This window comes from Ranitomeya variabilis, chromosome 1, assembly GCF_051348905.1.
Source record: "Ranitomeya variabilis isolate aRanVar5 chromosome 1, aRanVar5.hap1, whole genome shotgun sequence".
Taxonomy (NCBI): Eukaryota; Metazoa; Chordata; class Amphibia; order Anura; family Dendrobatidae; genus Ranitomeya; species Ranitomeya variabilis.
The window spans coordinates 158,669,799-158,689,442 of record NC_135232.1 but is presented as its reverse complement, the minus strand read 5'-3'; positions in this window follow the sequence as shown (position 1 = coordinate 158,689,442).

The window sequence follows — 19,644 nt, the reverse complement described above, 5'->3', positions numbered from 1 at the left end:
GCCAATGATAAAAACAGCACAGGAATTGTTCAGGAATTTAAGGACTATTTGTAAACATGACTAACAACTAGTGATGAGCGAGCACTAAAATGCTCAGGTACTCGTTGCTCGGGTCGAGCAAATTAGAATACGCGGGTACTAGGCCAGAACAACGAGCCCAATGTAAGCCTATGGGAGACCTGAGTATTTTTAAGGTCTAAAAACATCTGAAAATGATGGAAACACTGCTCAAATGACACAGGGACATCATAGGGATCGCCCCTAGAAGCATTCCTGACTCCTAGTTCACAGCTTTAGGCTGCCGTCACACTAGCAGTATTTGGTCAGTATTTTACATCAGTATTTGTAAGCCAAAACCGGGAGTGGAACAATTAGAGGAAAAGTATAATAGAAACATATGCACCACTGCATTTATCACCCACTCCTTGTTTTGGCTTACAAATACTGATGTAAAATACTGACCAAATACTGATAGTGTGATGGCAGCCTTAATCAATTTTTTCCGAGATGCCGCAAAAAACAGATTCAAACAAAACCAAAACGGGTTTTGCTGAGAAATACTGTATGTCAAGGTACATCCTTTGCAGGTTAATGACTTGCCTGTAAGGCAAAATATTTAACCCCAGAATTAAAATTTCCTCCCCCACTTAGGCTTAGTTCAGACGCAGCGTTTTTGAAGCGTTTTTCAACTTTGCATTGCTTTCAACCACTACAAATGCATTCACTGGGAAATGTCATTGTAACATTTAACAACCCTACCTGGCCATGTGGTGTGTGACACATACGCAGAGCCATCTTGTTTCAATTATGAAGGAGGGACTCTTAAAGTCACAGAACCTATTTTTACTGGTGCATAAGGAGGCATTAATATTCTTAAAGGGCCATTATTAAACTGTGGGTCTCCTAAGCTGTTGTAGCCTAGGCTGTGAGTGGATGGGCAGCGTTTTTGAAGCGTTTTTTAACTTTAACATTGCTTTCAACCACTACAAATGCATTCACTGGGAAATGTCATTGTAACATTTAACAACCCTAGCTGGCCATGTGGTGTGTGACACATACGCAGAGCCATCTTGTTTCATTTATGAAGGAGTGTCACGGGGGTACTGGGTAGACTAAGGCTGGTTACCCGGGCCTCTGCGATATCCCTCAGACTAGGGAAAACCCTGTCTGTCCCTCTCCCAGAATTTACACTAATGGTGTGCTTGTCTGGGCCACCATGTCTGACCCTGATGTTGTGAATTCCGTTCTTGGGCTCCATCCTGTGGTTGCGAATGGTATTTTTGGGAGTTCTGCTCTTGGGCTCCCTCTGGTGGTTTCAAGTGGAACTTAGCAGCTGCGTTCACTAATTGGTTTCCTGGCCTTCTTATTTAACTGGGCTTTTGGCTTTAGTGGATGCCAGCTGTCAATGTATTTCCTGTGGATTCAGTCCTTTCCTGGAAGTTCTCTGTTGGCCAGTCCATTTTCAGCTTAAGATAAGTCTGCTACTTTTTGGGTATTTCCCTGCTTATGACCTTCTGTTCAGTTCAATTTATGTCTCTTGTCCAGCTTGTCATTATGAAATATTCCGGCTAGTTGGAAGCTCTGGGGTCGCAGATTTGCCCCTCCACACCGTGAGTCGGTGTGGTGGTTATTTTTGTAAACTCTGCGTGGACTTTTAGTTTTTATACTCACCGCACAGCAACTTATCCTATCTCTGTCTATTTAGATAGTATTGGCCTCCTTTGCTAAAAAATCTAGTTTCATTTCTGAGTTTGTCATTTTCCTCTCCACTCACCGTCAATATTTGTGGGGGGCTATCTTCCTTTGGGGGTTTCTCTGAGGCGAGATAGCTTTCCGTTTCCATCTTTAGGGGTAGCTAGTTCTTAGGCTGTGCAGAGGCATCTAGGCAGAGTTAGGTACGCTCCACAGCTATTTCTAGTGTTGGTGTTAGGAGTAGGGATTGCGGTCAGTAAAGTTACCACCTCCTCAGAGCTAGTCCTCTTTTTGTTTTACCCACCAGGTCATTTCAGTGCTGCTCTGTAGTGAGTCCATGATTGGTTTTGCCCACCAGGTCATCTCAGTACCGCTCCGTACCCACCAGGTCATAACAGTACAGCTGGCCCACAATGTCTTAAATGCATCTCAAAAGAGGGAAGAGAAAGTTCTGAGTCATTTTTTTTCGTGTTGCTTGTTTTGTCCTTTTTTTTCCCCTTGATTTTTGGATGGTGCAGGAGCTTGGTGCTGATATGGAGGTTCAGGGTCTGTCTGCGCGTGTTGATCATCTCGCTGCAAGGGTACAGAGTATCCAAGACTATGTTGTTCAAACTTCTGTTTCTGAGCCTAGAATTCCTATTCCTGATTTGTTTTCTGGGGATAGATCTAGGTTTTTGAATTTTAAAAATAATTGCAGATTATTTTTTGCTCTGAGACCCCGTTCCTCTGGTGACCCCATTCAGCAGGTGAAGATTGTTATTTCTCTGTTGCGTGGTGACCCGCAGGACTGGGCATTCTCCCTTGAGCCAGGGAATCCTGCATTGCTCAATATAGATTCGTTTTTTCAAGCACTTGGACTGCTTTATGACGAACCCAATTCTGTGGATCAGGCAGAAAAAATGTTGCTGGCTCTGTGTCAGGGTCAGGAAGCAGTAGAGATATATTGTCAGAAATTTAGAAAGTGGTCTGTGCTTACAAAATGGAATGAGGATGCCCTGGCGGCTATTTTCAGAAAGGGTCTTTCTGAAGCTCTTAAAGATGTTATGGTGGGGTTTCCCACGCCTGCTGGTTTGAACGAATCAATGTCTCTGGCCATTCAGATTGATCGGCGCTTACGTGAACGTAAGGAGGTGCACCATATGGCGGTGTCCTCTGGGCAGAGTTCTGAGCCTATGCGGTGCGATGGAGTTTTGACGAGAGCAGAACGGCAGGAGTTCAGACGTCAGAATGGGCTGTGTTTTTACTGTGGTGACGCTACTCATGCTATCTCTGACTGCCCGAAGCAAACTAAGAGGGTTGCTAGGTCGGTTACCATCAGTACTTTACAGCCTAAATTTCTCTTGTCTGTTACCCTGATTTGCTCATTGTCGTCCTTTTCTGTAATGGCATTTGTGGATTCTGGCACTGCCCTGAACTTAATGGACCTGGAATTTGCCAAGCGCTGTGGTTTTTCCTTGGAGCTGTTGCAGAGTCCTATTCCCTTGAGGGGGATTGATGCTACGCCATTGGCCAAGAATAAACCTCAGTACTGGACACAGTTAGCCATGAACATGGCTCCAGCACATCAGGAAAATATTCGCTTTTTGGTGTTGCATAATTTGCATGATGTGGTTGTGCTGGAGTTTCCATGGTTACAGGTACATAATCCAGTGCTGGATTGGAAATCCATGTCCGTGACTAGTTGGGGTTGTCAGGGGATACATAGTGACATTCCTCTGATGTCAATTTCCTCGTCCCCTTCTTCTGAGATTCCTGAGTTTTTGTCAGATTTCCAGGATATATTTGAGGAGCCTAAATCCAGTCCTCTGCCTCCTCATAGGGACTGTGATTGCGCTATTAATTTGATTCCTGGCTGTAAGTTCCCTAAGGGTCGACTTTTCAATCTGTCTGTGCCAGAGCATGCCGCTATGCGGACTTATGTAAAAGAGTCCTTGGAGAAGGGGCATATTCGCCCGTCTTCGTCACCGTTGGGAGCGGGGTTCTTTTTTGTTGCCAAGAAGGATGGCTCCTTGAGGCCCTGTATAGATTATCGCCTTCTCAATAAGATCACGGTCAAATTCCAGTACCCTTTGCCTTTGCTTTCTGATTTGTTTGCTCAGATTAAAGGGGCTAGCTGGTTTACCAAGATTGACCTTCGAGGGGCGTATAATCTGGTTCGTGTTGTGAATTTGGATTCTGGGCTCCCCCGGTGGCCGCTTGTGGAATTGGACTTGTCATCCTCTTTCCTGTTTCACCTGATTCCATCAGTAGTGGGTGTCGCTATTTAAGCTCATTTCTCTGGTGGTTTCTTGCCGGTCAACAATGTTATCTGATGCCTCTCAGTGCTTGTTCCTGCTTCTAGACAACTACTGATAAGTTGGACTTTTGTCCATGTTTTGTTTTGCCTATTTGTTCCAGTTCACAGCTGAAGTTTTGTTACTGTGTCTGGAAAGCTCTCGTCGATCAGGGATTGCTACTCTGGCGTTATGAGTTAATGCCAGAGTTTAAGGTAATCTCTGGATGGTGTTTTGTTAGTATTTTTCTGCTGACCATGAAAGTATACTATCTGTCTTCTGCTATCTAGTAAGCGGACCTCAAATTTGCTAAGACTATTTTCCTGCTGCGTTTGTTGTTTCATCTGAACTCACCGTCATTATATGTGGGGGGCTACTGTCTTCTTTGGAATATTTCTCTAGAGGTGAGCCAGGTCTTATATTTCCCTCTGCTAGCTATTTAGGTCTTAGGCCAGAGCTGGGCATCTAGCGATTAATAGGAAATGCTACCTGGCTATTTCTAGTTGCGCGGCAGGCTTAGTTCATGGTCAGTATAGTTCCATCTTCCGAGAGCTTGTCCCTCTATAGGCTTGCTATGATCTCTGCCTGCAGAGATCATGACAGTTTGACCGGCCAATAAAGTGTTAAAGACCCAGGTTGAGAAAGGAGAGTTATAAGAAGTCTGCTGGAATTTTTTTTTTTTTTTTTTTTTTTTTCCTCCAGTCTGCCTTGCTGCAGTCTTTTTTCTCTCTCTCCTCCTAATCTCTGTATGCTCTGTGTGCACCTGACAATAATGGATCTCCAGAGTGTAACTGCGGGTTTGAATAATCTCATCACGAAAGTACAAAATTTACAAGATTTTGTAGTACATGCTCCGGTATCTGAGCCGAGAATTCCTTTGCCGGAGTTCTTCACAGGGAATAGAGCTAGCTTCCAGAATTTCCGAAATAATTGTAAGCTTTATTTGTCCCTGAAGTCTCGTTCAGCTGGAGACCCTGCTCAGCAGGTTAGGATTGTGATTTCCTTGCTCAGGGGTGACCCTCAAGATTGGGCCTTCTCATTGCCAGCAGGGGATCCTGCGTTACGCGATGTGGATGCGTTTTTTCTGGCCTTGGGCTTGCTTTATGAGGAACCTCATTTGGAACTTCAGGCAGAAAAAACTTTGATGGCACTATCTCAGGGGCAAGACGAAGCTGAAGTTTTCTGCCAAAAATTCCGTAAATGGTCTGTGCTTACTCAGTGGAATGAGTGCGCCTTGGCGGCAACTTTCAGAGAAGGTCTCTCTGATGCCGTTAAGGATGTTATGGTGGGGTTCCCTTTGCCTGCAGGTCTGAATGAGTCCATGACAATGGCTATTCAGATTGATAGGCGTCTGCGGGAGCGCAAACCGATGCACCATCTGGCGGTGTCTATGGAAAAGACGCCAGAAAGTATGCAGTGTGATAGAATTCTGTCCAGGAGCGAGCGACAGAATTTTAGACGGAAGAATGGATTGTGTTTCTATTGTGGGGATTCTACTCATGTTATATCGGCATGCTCTAGGCGTACAAAGAAGCTTGATAAGTCTGTTTCCATTGGCACCATTCAGTCTAAGTTTATTTTGTCTGTAACCCTGATTTGCTCTTTGTCATCCATTGCCACGGACGCCTATGTTGACTCTGGCGCCGCTCTGAGTCTTATGGATTGGTCCTTTGCCAATCGTTGTGGTTTTGATTTAGAGCCTTTGGAGACTCTTATTCCTCTGAAGGGGATTGACTCCACCCCATTGGCTAATAATAAACCACAATACTGGACACAAGTAACCATGCGTATCAATCCGGATCACCAGGAGATTATTCGTTTCCTGGTGCTGTATAATTTACATGACGATTTGGTACTGGGATTGCCATGGTTGCAGTCTCACAACCCAGTCTTGGACTGGAGAGCTATGTCTGTGTTGAGCTGGGGATGTAAGGGTATTCATGGGGACGTACCTTTGGTTTCTATTTCGTCGTCCATTCCCTCTGAAGTCCCTGAGTTCCTCTCTGATTATCAAGACGTCTTTGACGAACCCAAGCTTGGGTCGTTACCTCCGCACCGTGAGTGCGATTGTGCCATAGATTTGATACCGGGTTGTAAATATCCAAAGGGTCGTTTGTTTAATTTGTCTGTGCCGGAACATGCTGCTATGCGGGAATATATAAAGGAGTCTTTGGAAAAGGGACATATTCGTCCATCTTCTTCTCCCTTGGGAGCTGGGTTTTTCTTTGTCTCAAAAAAAGACGGCTCTTTGAGACCATGTATTGATTATCGGCTTCTGAATAAGATCACTGTTAAGTATCAATACCCATTGCCATTGCTTACTGATTTGTTTGCTCGTATAGAGGGTGCTAAGTGGTTCTCTAAAATTGATCTTCGTGGGGCGTATAATTTGGTGCGGATCAGGCAGGGGGATGAGTGGAAGACCGCATTTAATACGCCCGAGGGCCACTTTGAGTATTTGGTCATGCCTTTTGGTCTTTCTAATGCCCCTTCAGTTTTCCAGTCTTTTATGCATGATATTTTCCGCGATTTTCTGGATAAATTTATGATAATATATCTGGATGATATTCTGATTTTTTCTGATGACTGGGACTCTCATGTCCAGCAGGTCAGGAGAGTTTTTCAGGTTCTGCGGTCTAATTCTTTATGTGTGAAGGGGTCTAAGTGCGTTTTTGGGGTCCAGAAAATTTCCTTTTTGGGGTATATTTTTTCTCCCTCTTCCATTGAGATGGATCCCGTCAAGGTGCAAGCTATTTGTGACTGGACTCAGCCCTCCTCTCTTAAGGGTCTTCAGAGATTTTTGGGCTTTGCCAACTTTTACCGCCGATTTATTGCTGGTTTTTCGGATGTCGTTAAACCACTGACTGATTTGACCAGACAAGGCGCTGATGTTGCTAATTGGTCCCCTCATGCTGTAGAGGCCTTTCAGGAGCTTAAGCACCGTTTTGCCTCTGCCCCTGTGTTGCGTCAGCCTGATGTGAATCTGACTTTTCAGGTTGAGGTTGACGCTTCGGAGATCGGAGCTGGGGCAGTGTTGTCGCAGAAAGGTTCCGACTGCTCCGTCATTAGGCCTTGTGCCTTCTTTTCTCGCAAATTTTCGCCCGCAGAGCGGAATTATGATGTTGGGAATCGGGAGCTTTTGGCCATGAAGTGGGCGTTTGAGGAGTGGCGCCATTGGCTCGAGGGGGCTAGGCATCAGGTGGTGGTATTGACTGACCACAAAAATTTGATTTATCTTGAGACTGCCAGACGCCTGAATCCTAGACAGGCGCGCTGGTCTTTATTTTTTTCTCGCTTTAATTTTGTGGTGTCATACCTACCGGGTTCTAAGAATGTTAAGGCAGATGCCCTTTCTAGGAGTTTTGACCCGGACTCTCCTGGTAATTCTGAACCCACAGGTATCCTTAGGGAGGGAGTAATTTTGTCGGCCGTTTCTCCTGATCTGCGGCGGTCCTTGCAAGAGTTTCAGGCGGATAGACCGGATCGTTGTCCGCCTGATAGACTGTTTGTTCCGGATGATTGGACCAGCAGAGTCATCTCTGAGGTACATTCTTCTGCATTGGCAGGTCATCCCGGAATTTTTGGTACCAGGGATTTGGTGGCAAGATCCTTCTGGTGGCCTTCTCTGTCACGAGATGTGCGAGTCTTTGTGCAGTCATGTGACGTTTGTGCTCGGGCCAAGTCTTGTAGTTCTCGGGCTAGCGGACTGCTGTTGCCCTTGCCTATTCCTAAGAGGCCTTGGACACACATCTCGATGGATTTTATTTCAGATCTGCCTGTTTCCCAGAAGATGTCTGTCATCTGGGTGGTCTGTGACCGTTTCTCTAAAATGGTCCATTTGGTTCCTCTGCCCAAGTTGCCTTCTTCTTCTGAGTTGGTTCCTCTGTTTTTTCAGAATGTTGTCCGATTGCACGGTATTCCTGAGAATATTGTTTCTGACAGAGGTACCCAATTTGTGTCTAGATTTTGGCGGGCATTCTGTGCTAGGATGGGCATAGATTTGTCTTTTTCATCTGCTTTTCACCCTCAGACTAATGGCCAGACCGAGCGGACTAATCAGACCCTTGAGACATATCTGAGGTGTTTTGTCTCTGCTGACCAGGATGATTGGGTTGCTTTTTTGCCATTGGCAGAGTTCGCCCTCAATAATCGGGCCAGTTCTTCCACCTTGGTGTCCCCGTTTTTCTGTAATTCGGGGTTTCACCCTCGATTTTCCTCCGGTCAGGTGGAATCCTCGGATTGTCCTGGAGTGGATGCGGTGGTGGAGAGATTGCATCACATCTGGGGGCAGGTTATGGACAATTTGAAGTTGTCACAGGAGAAGACTCAGCGTTTTGCCAACCGTCATCGTCGTGTTGGTTCTCGGCTTTGTGTTGGAGATTTAGTGTGGCTGTCTTCTCGTTTTGTCCCTATGAGGGTCTCTTCTCCTAAGTTTAAACCTCGGTTCATCGGCCCTTATAGAATATTGGAGATTCTTAATCCTGTTTCTTTCCGTTTGGACCTCCCTGCGTCCTTTTCCATTCATAACGTTTTTCATCGGTCGTTATTGCGCAGGTATGAGGTACCTGTTGTACCTTCTGTTGAGCCTCCTGCTCCGGTGTTGGTTGAGGGTGAGTTGGAGTACGTTGTGGAGAAAATTTTGGACTCTCGTGTTTCCAGACGGAAACTCCAGTATCTGGTCAACTGGAAGGGTTACGGCCAGGAGGATAATTCTTGGGTCAATGCATCTGATGTTCATGCTTCTGATCTTGTTCGTGCCTTCCATAGGGCTCATCCTGGTCGCCCTGGTGGATCTGGTGAGGGTTCGGTGCCCCCTCCTTGAGGGGGGGGTACTGTTGTGAATTTGGATTCTGGGCTCCCCCGGTGGCCGCTTGTGGAATTGGACTTGTCATCCTCTTTCCTGTTTCACCTGATTCCATCAGTAGTGGGTGTCGCTATTTAAGCTCATTTCTCTGGTGGTTTCTTGCCGGTCAACAATGTTATCTGATGCCTCTCAGTGCTTGTTCCTGCTTCTAGACAACTACTGATAAGTTGGACTTTTGTCCATGTTTTGTTTTGCCTATTTGTTCCAGTTCACAGCTGAAGTTTTGTTACTGTGTCTGGAAAGCTCTCGTCGATCAGGGATTGCTACTCTGGCGTTATGAGTTAATGCCAGAGTTTAAGGTAATCTCTGGATGGTGTTTTGTTAGTATTTTTCTGCTGACCATGAAAGTATACTATCTGTCTTCTGCTATCTAGTAAGCGGACCTCAAATTTGCTAAGACTATTTTCCTGCTGCGTTTGTTGTTTCATCTGAACTCACCGTCATTATATGTGGGGGGCTACTGTCTTCTTTGGAATATTTCTCTAGAGGTGAGCCAGGTCTTATATTTCCCTCTGCTAGCTATTTAGGTCTTAGGCCAGAGCTGGGCATCTAGCGATTAATAGGAAATGCTACCTGGCTATTTCTAGTTGCGCGGCAGGCTTAGTTCATGGTCAGTATAGTTCCATCTTCCGAGAGCTTGTCCCTCTATAGGCTTGCTATGATCTCTGCCTGCAGAGATCATGACAGGTTCGCATCAAACAGGATGATGAATGGAAAACAGCATTTAATACGCCCAAAGGCCATTTTGAATATCTTGTGATGCCTTTCGGGCTCTCTAATGCTCCATCTGTGTTTCAGTCCTTTATGCATGATATTTTCCGGGAGTATTTGGATAAATTTATGATTGTATATTTGGATGATATTTTGGTTTTTTCCGATGATTGGGAGACTCATGTGAAGCAGGTCAGGATGGTATTTCAGATTCTTCGTGCTAATACACTGTTTGTGAAGGGATCTAAGTGCCTTTTTGGAGTTCAGAAGGTTTCTTTTCTGGGGTTCATTTTTTCTCCCTCGGCTATTGAAATGGACCCTGTTAAGGTCCAGGCTATTTATGATTGGACTCAGCCCACATCTGTGAAGAGCCTTCAGAAATTTTTGGGCTTTGCTCATTTTTATCGCCGCTTCATTGCTAATTTTTCTACTGTGGTTAAACCTTTGACCGATTTGACCAAGAAAGGTGCAGATGTGGTGAATTGGTCCTCTGCGGCTGTGGAGGCCTTTCAGGAGCTTAAGCGTCGTTTTACTTCTGCCCCTGTGTTGCGTCAGCCAGATGTTTCTCTCCCTTTTCAGGTTGAGGTTGACGCTTCTGAGATTGGGGCAGGAGCTGTTCTGTCTCAGAGAAGCTCTGATGGCTCTGTGTTGAAGCCGTGTGCTTTCTTCTCCAGAAAGTTTTCGCCTGCTGAGCGTAATTATGATGTCGGCAATCGGGAGTTGTTGGCTATGAAGTGGGCATTCGAGGAGTGGCGACATTGGCTTGAGGGAGCTAAGCATCGTGTTGTGGTCTTGACCGACCATAAGAATCTGATTTACCTTGAGTCGGCCAAGCGCTTGAATCGTAGACAGGCTTGGTGGTCTTTGTTTTTCTCCCGTTTTGATTTTGTAGTCTCGTATCTTCCGGGATCTAAGAATGTGAAAGCTGATGCCTTGTCTAGGAGTTTTTTGCCTGATTCTCCTGGAGTCCGTGAGCCGGCTGGTATTCTCAAGGAGGGGGTGATTCTTTCTGCTATCTCCCCTGATTTGCGGCGGGTGCTTCAGGAGTTTCAGGCTGATAGACCCGACCGCTGTCCTGTGGGGAAATTATTTGTTCCTGATAGATGGACTAATAAGGTGATTTCTGAGATCCATTGTTCGGTGTTGGCTGGTCATCCTGGGATCTTTGTTACCAGAGATTTGGTTGCCAGGTCCTTTTGGTGGCCTTCTTTATCACTGGATGTGCGTTCCTTTGTGCAGTCCTGTGGGATTTGTGCTCGGGCTAAGCCCTGCTGTTCTCGTGCTAGTGGGTTGCTTTTGCCCTTGCCTATCCCTGAGAGGCCCTGGACGCATATTTCCATGGATTTTATTTCCGATCTTCCTGTGTCTCAGAAGATGTCTGTCATCTGGGTGGTTTGTGACCGGTTTTCTAAAATGGTCCATTTGGTACCTTTGCCTAAGTTGCCTTCCTCCTCTGATTTGGTTCCTTTGTTTTTCCAGCATGTGGTTCGTTTGCATGGCATTCCGGAGAATATTGTGTCTGACAGAGGTACCCAGTTTGTTTCTAGGTTTTGGCGGTCCTTTTGTGGTAGAATGGGCATTAATTTGTCTTTTTCTTCGGCATTTCACCCTCAGACAAATGGACAGACGGAGCGAACCAATCAGACCTTGGAAACCTACTTGAGATGCTTTGTGTCTGCTGATCAGGATGATTGGGTTACCTTCTTGCTGTTGGCCGAGTTTGCCCTTAATAATCGGGCTAGTTCGGCTACTTTGGTTTCGCCTTTTTTTGCAATTTCGGTTTTCATCCTCGTTTTTCTTCAGGGCAGGTTGAGCCTTTGGACTGTCCTGGGGTGGATTCTGTGGTGGACAGGTTGCAGCGGATTTGGACTCATGTGGTGGACAATTTAACATTGTCTCAGGAAAAGGCTCAACGTTTTGCTAACCGCCGTCGGTGCGTTGGTCCCCGGCTTCGGGTTGGGGATTTGGTCTGGTTGTCTTCTCGTCATGTTCCTATGAAGGTCTCTTCCCCTAAGTTCAAATCTCGTTTTATTGGTCTTTATAGGATTTCGGAAATTATCAATCCGGTGTCTTTTCGTTTGGCCCTTCCAGCTTCGTTTTCCATTCATAATGTGTTCCATAGATCTTTGCTGTGGAGATATGTGGTGCCCATCGTTCCCTCCGTTGACCCTCCTGCTCCGGTGTTGGTTGAGGGGGAGCTGGAATATGTGGTGGAGAAGATTTTGGATTCTCGTCTTTCAAGGCGGAAACTTCAGTATTTGGTCAAGTGGAAGGGTTATGGCCAGGAGGATAACTCTTGGGTTTTTGCCTCCGATGTCCATGCTGCCGATTTGGTACGTGCTTTTCATTTGGCTCGTCCCGATCGGCCTGGGGGCTCTGGTGAGGGTTCGGTGACCCCTCCTCAAGGGGGGGGGTACTGTTGTGAATTCCGTTCTTGGGCTCCATCCTGTGGTTGCGAATGGTATTTTTGGGAGTTCTGCTCTTGGGCTCCCTCTGGTGGTTTCAAGTGGAACTTAGCAGCTGCATTCACTAATCGGTTTCCTGGCCTTGTTATTTAACTGGGCTTTTGGCTTTTGTGGATGCCAGCTGTCAATGTATTTCCTGTGGATTCAGTCCTTTCCTGGAAGTTCTCTGTTGGCCAGTCCATTTTCAGCTTAAGATAAGTCTGCTACTTTTTGGGTGTTTCCCTGCTTATGACCTTCTGTTCAGTTCAATTTATGTCTCTTGTCCAGCTTGTCATTATGAAATATTCCGGCTAGTTGGAAGCTCTGGGGTCGCAGATTTGCCCCTTCACACCATGAGTCGGTGTGGTGGTTATTTTTGTAAACTCTGCGTGGACTTTTAGTTTTTTGTTGTGATTTTGCTTTTTGCTCCCTCTAGTGGTCATTAGTGATTTGACTCTGGAGCGTCTGTCTTTTCCTATATCCTCACCTGGGCCGTTAGTTCAGGGGCGTTGCTATATAAGCTCCCTGGACCTTCAGTTCAATGCCTTGCATCGTTGAAATCAGAGCTAATCTGTTGTGCTCTTGTCCTCTGATCCTGGTTCCTGTTTTTTCAAGCTAAGTCTGCTTCTTTGCTTTTTGCTTTTGTTTTGTTTGGTATTTTTGTCCAGCTTGTTCCTATCTGTATCCTGACCTTTGCTGGAAGCTCTAGGGGGCTGGTGTTCTCCCCCCGGACCGTTAGACGGTTCGGGGGTTCTTGAATCTCCAGCGTGGATTTTTATAGGGTTTTTGTTGACCAGATAAGTTATCTTGCTATATTCTGCTATTAGTAAGCTGGCCTCTCTTTGCTGAACCTGGTTCATTTCTGTGTTTGTCATTTCCTCTTACCTCACCGTTATTATTTGTGGGGGGCTTGTATCTTGCTTTGGGGTCCCTTTCTCTGGAGGCAAGAGAGGTCTTTGTTTTCTTCTCCTAGGGGTAGTTAGATTCTCCGGCTGGCGCGAGTCATCTAGCAATCACTGTAGGCATGATCCCCGGCTACTTCTAGTGTTGGCGTTAGGAGTAGCTATTTGGTCAACCCAGTTACCACAGCCCTATGAGCTGGATTTTTGTATCTTGCAGACTTACACGTTCCTCTGAGACCCTGTCCACTGGGGTCATAACAGTATGCCAGGCCAGTATTAAATGTTTAATGCATTGCAGAAGTGGGATTATAAGAAAGAAAATTTTGAGTTTTTTTTTTTTCCCTCTCTCATTTTTTTTTTTTTCTTTTCCCCTTTACCTCAGAGTGGCTTAAGCTTGCTGCAGACATGAATGTCCAGACCTTGATTACAAGTGTGGACCAGCTTGCCGCTCGTGTGCAGGGTATACAAGATTATGTTACCAGAAATCCTAGGTCTGAACCCAAGATTCCGATTCCTGAACTGTTTTCAGGAGACCGATTTAAGTTTAGGAATTTCAGGAATAATTGTAAATTATTTTTGTCCCTGAAACCTTGTTCGTCTGGAGACTCTGCTCAACAAGTAAAAATTGTTATTTCATTCTTACGGGGTGTCCCTCAGGATTGGGCTTTTTCGTTGGCGCCAGGAGATCCGGCATTGGCTGATATTGATGCGTTTTTTCTGGCGCTCGGTTTACTTTATGAGGAACCCAATCTTGAGATTCAGGCAGAGAAAGCCTTGCTGGCTATGTCTCAGGGCCAGGACGAGGCTGAGGTGTATTGCCAAAAATTTCGGAAATGGTCCGTGCTGACACATTGGAACGAGTGTGCACTGGCCGCTAATTTTAGAAATGGCCTTTCTGAGGCCATTAAGAATGTTATGGTGGGTTTTCCCATTCCCACAGGTCTGAATGATACCATGTCCCTGGCTATTCAAATTGACCGGCGGTTGCGGGAGCGCAAAACCGCAAATTCCCTCATGTTGTTGTCTGAACAGACACCTGATGTGATGCAATGTGATAGAAAGGACACATCCGTCCGTCTTCTTCCCCTCTTGGTGCGGGATTCTTTTTTGTGGCTAAAAAGGACGGATCTTTGAGGCCTTGTATTGACTATCGGCTTTTAAATAAGATCACTGTCAAATTTCAGTATCCTTTGCCGCTGTTGTCTGACTTGTTTGCCCGGATTAAAGGTGCCAAGTGGTTTACCAAGATAGACCTTCGTGGTGCGTACAACCTTGTGCGCATTAAGCAAGGGGATGAATGGAAAACCGCATTCAATACGCCCGAAGGTCATTTTGAGTACTTGGTGATGCCTTTTGGGCTCTCTAATGCCCCTTCAGTTTTTCAGTCCTTTATGCATGACATTTTCCGGAACTATCTGGATAAATTTCTGATCGTTTATCTGGATGATATTCTGGTTTTTTCTGATAATTGGGACTCGCATGTGGAGCAGGTCAGGATGGTCTTTAAAATTTTGCGTGAAAATTCTTTGTTTGTCAAGGGCTCAAAGTGTCTTTTTGGTGTACAGAAGGTTCCCTTTTTGGGGTTCATTTTTTCCCCTTCTGCTGTGGAGATGGACCCAGTCAAGGTCCGAGCTATTCTTGATTGGACTCAGCCCTCGTCAGTTAAGAGTCTTCAGAAGTTCTTGGGTTTCGCTAACTTCTACCGTCGTTTTATCGCTAACTTTTCTAGCATTGTGAAACCTTTGACGGATATGACCAAGAAGGGCTCCGATGTGGTTAATTGGGCTCCTGCTGCCGTGGAGGCTTTCCAGGAGTTGAAACGTCGGTTTACTTCGGCGCCTGTTTTGTGCCAGCCTGATGTCTCGCTTCCCTTTCAAGTTGAGGTGGATGCTTCAGAGATTGGAGCAGGGGCCGTTTTGTCGCAGAGAGGCCCTGGTTGCTCTGTTATGAGACCTTGCGCCTTTTTCTCTAGGAAGTTTTCGCCTGCGGAGCGAAATTATGATGTGGGCAATCGGGAGTTGTTGGCCATGAAATGGGCATTTGAGGAGTGGCGTCATTGGCTCGAGGGTGCTAAGCATCGTGTGGTGGTCTTGACTGATCACAAAAATCTGATGTATCTCGAGTCTGCTAAACGCCTGAATCCTAGACAGGCCCGCTGGTCATTGTTTTTCTCCCGATTTGACTTTGTTGTCTCGTATTTACCAGGTTCAAAGAATGTGAAGGCCGATGCTCTTTCCAGGAGCTTTGTGCCTGATGCTCCTGGAGTCGCTGAACCTGTTGGTATTCTTAAGGATGGTATTATCTTGTCAGCTATTTCTCCTGATCTGCGACGTGTGTTGCAGAGATTTCAGGCTGATAGGCCTGATTCTTGTCCACCTGACAGACTGTTTGTGCCTGATAAGTGGACCAGCAGAGTCATTTCCGAGGTTCATTCCTCGGTGTTGGCAGGTCACCCAGGAATTTTTGGCACCAGAGATCTGGTGGCCAGATCTGTCATGATCTCCATGGCCAGAGAACTAGCATAAGCCTCTATAGGAACAAGCTCTTGGAAGATGTAACTATACTGACCATGAACTAAACCTACCGCATCATCTAGAAGTAGCCAGGTAGCATGTCCTACTTTTTATCCCTATATGCCCAGCGCCGGCCGGAGAACTAAATAATGCTAGCAGAGGGAAATATAAGACCTGACTCACCTCTAGAGAAATGCCCAAAAAGGAGACAGAGGCCCCCCACATATATTGGCGGTGATATGAGATGAAACAACAAACACAGCAGGAAAATAGTTTTAGCAAATTTGAGGTCCGCTTTCTAGATAGCAGAAGACAGAAAGCATACTTTCATGGTCAGTAGAAAACCCTAACAAAACACATCCAGAAATTACTTTAGGACTCTGGCATTAACTCATAATACCAGAGTGGCAATTCCTGATCAACAAGAGCTTTCCAGACACAGTAACGAAACTGCAGCTGTGAACTGGAACCAAAATACAAAAACAAAACATGGACGAATGTCCAACTTATCTAGTAGATGTCTGGGAGCAGGAACAAGCACAGAGAGGCTTCTGATAACATTGTTGACCGGCAAGCATCTAACAGAGAAGCCAGGTTATATAGCGACACCCAGATCTAATCAGAACAGGTGAACAGGGAAGATGATGTCACAAGTTCAATTCCACCAGTAGCCACCGGGGGAGCCCAGAATCCAAATTCACAACAGTACCCCCCCCTCAAGGAGGGGGCACCGAACCCTCACCAGAACCACCAGGGCGATCAGGATGGGCCCTATGAAAGGCACGAACCAGATCAGAGGCATGAACATCAGATGCAGTGACCCAAGAATTATCCTCCTGGCCATATCCCTTCCACTTGACCAGATACTGGAGTCTCCGTCTGGAAACACGGGAGTCTAGGATTTTTTCCACAACGTACTCCAACTCACCCTCAACCAACACCGGAGCAGGAGGCTCAACGGAAGGCACAACCGGTGCCTCATACCTGCGCAATAACGACCGATGAAAAACGTTATGAATAGAAAAGGATGCAGGGAGGTCCAAACGGAAGGAAACAGGGTTAAGAATCTCCAATATTTTATACGGACCGATGAACCGAGGCTTAAACTTAGGAGATGAGACCCTCATAGGGACAAAATGAGAAGACAACCACACCAAATCTCCAACACAAAGCCGAGGACCAACACGACGGTGACGGTTGGCAAAAAGCTGAGTCTTCTCCTGGGACAACTTTAAATTGTCCATCACCTGCCCCCAGATATGATGCAATCTCTCCACCACCGCATCCACTCCAGGACAATCCGAGGATTCCATCTGACCGGAGGAAAATCGAGGATGGAACCCCGAATTACAGAAAAACGGGGAAACCAAGGTGGCAGAGCTGGCCCGATTATTGAGGGCGAACTCCGCCAATGGCAAAAAAGCAACCCAATCATCCTGGTCAGCAGACACAAAACACCTCAGATATGTCTCCAGGGTCTGATTAGTCCGCTCGGTCTGGCCATTAGTCTGAGGGTGAAAAGCAGACGAAAAAGACAAATCTATGCCCATCCTAGCACAAAATGCCCGCCAAAATCTAGACACAAATTGGGTTCCTCTGTCAGAAACGATATTCTCAGGAATACCATGCAAACGAACAACATTTTGAAAAAACAGGGGCACCAACTCGGAAGAAGAAGGCAATTTGGGCAGGGGAACCAAATGAACCATCTTAGAAAAACGGTCACACACCACCCAGATGACAGACATCTTCTGAGAAACAGGCAGATCTGAAATAAAATCCATCGAGATGTGTGTCCAAGGCCTCTTAGGAATAGGCAAGGGCAACAATAATCCACTAGCCCGAGAACAACAAGGCTTGGCCCGAGCACAAACGTCACAAGACTGCACAAAGCCTCGCACATCTCGTGACAGGGAAGGCCACCAGAAGGATCTTGCCACCAAATCCCTGGTACCAAAAATTCCAGGATGACCTGCCAACGCAGAAGAATGCACCTCAGAGATGACTTTACTGGTCCAATCATCAGGAACAAACAGCCTATCAGGCGGACAACGATCCGGTCTATCCGCCTGAAACTCCTGCAAGGCCCGCCGCAGGTCTGGAGAAACGGCTGACAAGATAACTCCCTCCTTAAGAATACCTGTGGGGTCAGAGTTGCCAGGTGAATCAGGCTCAAAACTCCTAGAAAGGGCATCCGCCTTAACATTCTTAGAACCTGGTAGGTACGATACCACAAAATTAAACCGAGAAAAAAATAATGACCAGCGCGCCTGTCTAGGATTCAGGCGCCTGGCGGTCTCAAGATAAATCAAATTTTTGTGGTCAGTCAATACCACCACCTGATGTCTGGCCCCCTCGAGCCAATGGCGCCACTCCTCAAACGCCCACTTCATGGCCAAAAGCTCCCGATTCCCAACATCATAATTCCGCTCAGCGGGCGAAAATTTACGGGAAAAGAAGGCACAAGGCCTCATCACGGCGCAGTCAGAACTTTTCTGCGACAACACTGCCCCAGCTCCGATCTCAGAAGCGTCGACCTCAACCTGAAAAGGAAGAGTCACATCAGGCTGACGCAACACAGGGGCAGAAGAAAAACAGCGCTTAAGCTCCTGAAAGGCCTCCACAGCATCAGGGGACCAATTAGCAACATCAGCACCCTGTCTAGTCAAATCGGTCAATGGCTTAACGACATCCGAAAAACCAGAAATAAATCGACGATAAAAGTTGGCAAAGCCCAAAAATTTCTGAAGACTTTTAAGAGAAGAGGGCTGCGTCCAATCACAAATAGCTTGAACCTTGACAGGATCCATCTCAATGGAAGAGGGAGAAAAAATATATCCCAAAAAGGAAATTCTCTGAACCCCAAAAACGCACTTAGAACCCTTGACACACAGAGAATTAGACCGCAAAACCTGAAAAACCCTCTTAACTTGCCGGACATGAGAGTCCCAGTCATCCGAAAAAATCAGAATATCATCCAGATACACTATCATAAATTTATCCAAAAAATCGCGGAAAATATCATGCATAAAGGACTGGAAGACTGAAGGGGCATTAGAAAGACCAAAAGGCATCACCAAATACTCAAAGTGGCCCTCGGGCGTATTAAATGCGGTTTTCCACTCATCCCCCTGCCTGATCCGCACCAAATTATACGCCCCACGGAGATCAATCTTAGAGAACCACTTGGCCCCCTTTATGCGAGCAAACAAATCAGTCAGCAACGGCAATGGGTATTGATATTTAACCGTGATTTTATTCAAAAGCCGATAATCAATACATGGTCTCAAAGAGCCGTCTTTTTTTGACACAAAGAAAAAACCGGCTCCTAAGGGAGATGACGATGGACGAATATGTCCCTTTTCCAAGGACTCCTTTATATATTCTCGCATAGCAGTATGTTCAGGCACAGACAGATTAAATAAACGACCCTTTGGGTATTTACTACCCGGAATTAAATCTATAGCACAATCGCACTCACGGTGCGGAGGTAGTGAACCAAGCTTGGGTTCTTCAAAGACGTCACGATAGTCAGACAGGAACTCAGGGATTTCAGAGGGGATAGATGATGAAATGGACACCAAAGGTACGTCCCCATGAGTCCCCTTACATCCCCAGCTCAACACAGACATAGCTCTCCAGTCAAGGACTGGGTTGTGAGACTGCAGCCATGGCAATCCCAGCACCAAATCCTCATGTAGATTATACAGCACTAGAAAACGAATAGTCTCCTGGTGATCCGGATTAATACACATAGTCACTTGTGTCCAGTATTGTGGTTTATTATTAGCCAATGGGGTGGAGTCAATCCCCTTCAGAGGAATAAGAGTTTCCAAAGGCTCTAAATCATACCCACAACGATTGGCAAAGGACCAATCCATAAGACTCAAAGCGGCGCCAGAGTCGATATAGGCGTCAGTAATAATAGATGACAAAGAGCAAATCAGGGTCACAGACAAAATAAATTTAGACTGTAAAGTGCCAATGGAAACAGATTTATCAAGCTTTTTAGTACGTTTAGAGCATGCTGATATAACATGAGTAGAATCCCCACAATAGAAACACAACCCATTTTTCCGTCTAAAATTCTGCCGCTCGCTTCTGGACAGAATTCTATCACACTGCATGCTTTCTGGCGTCTTCTCAGTGGACACCGCCAGATGGTGCACTGGTTTGCGCTCCCGCAGACGCCTATCGATCTGAATGGCCATTGTCATGGACTCATTCAGACCCGCAGGCACAGGG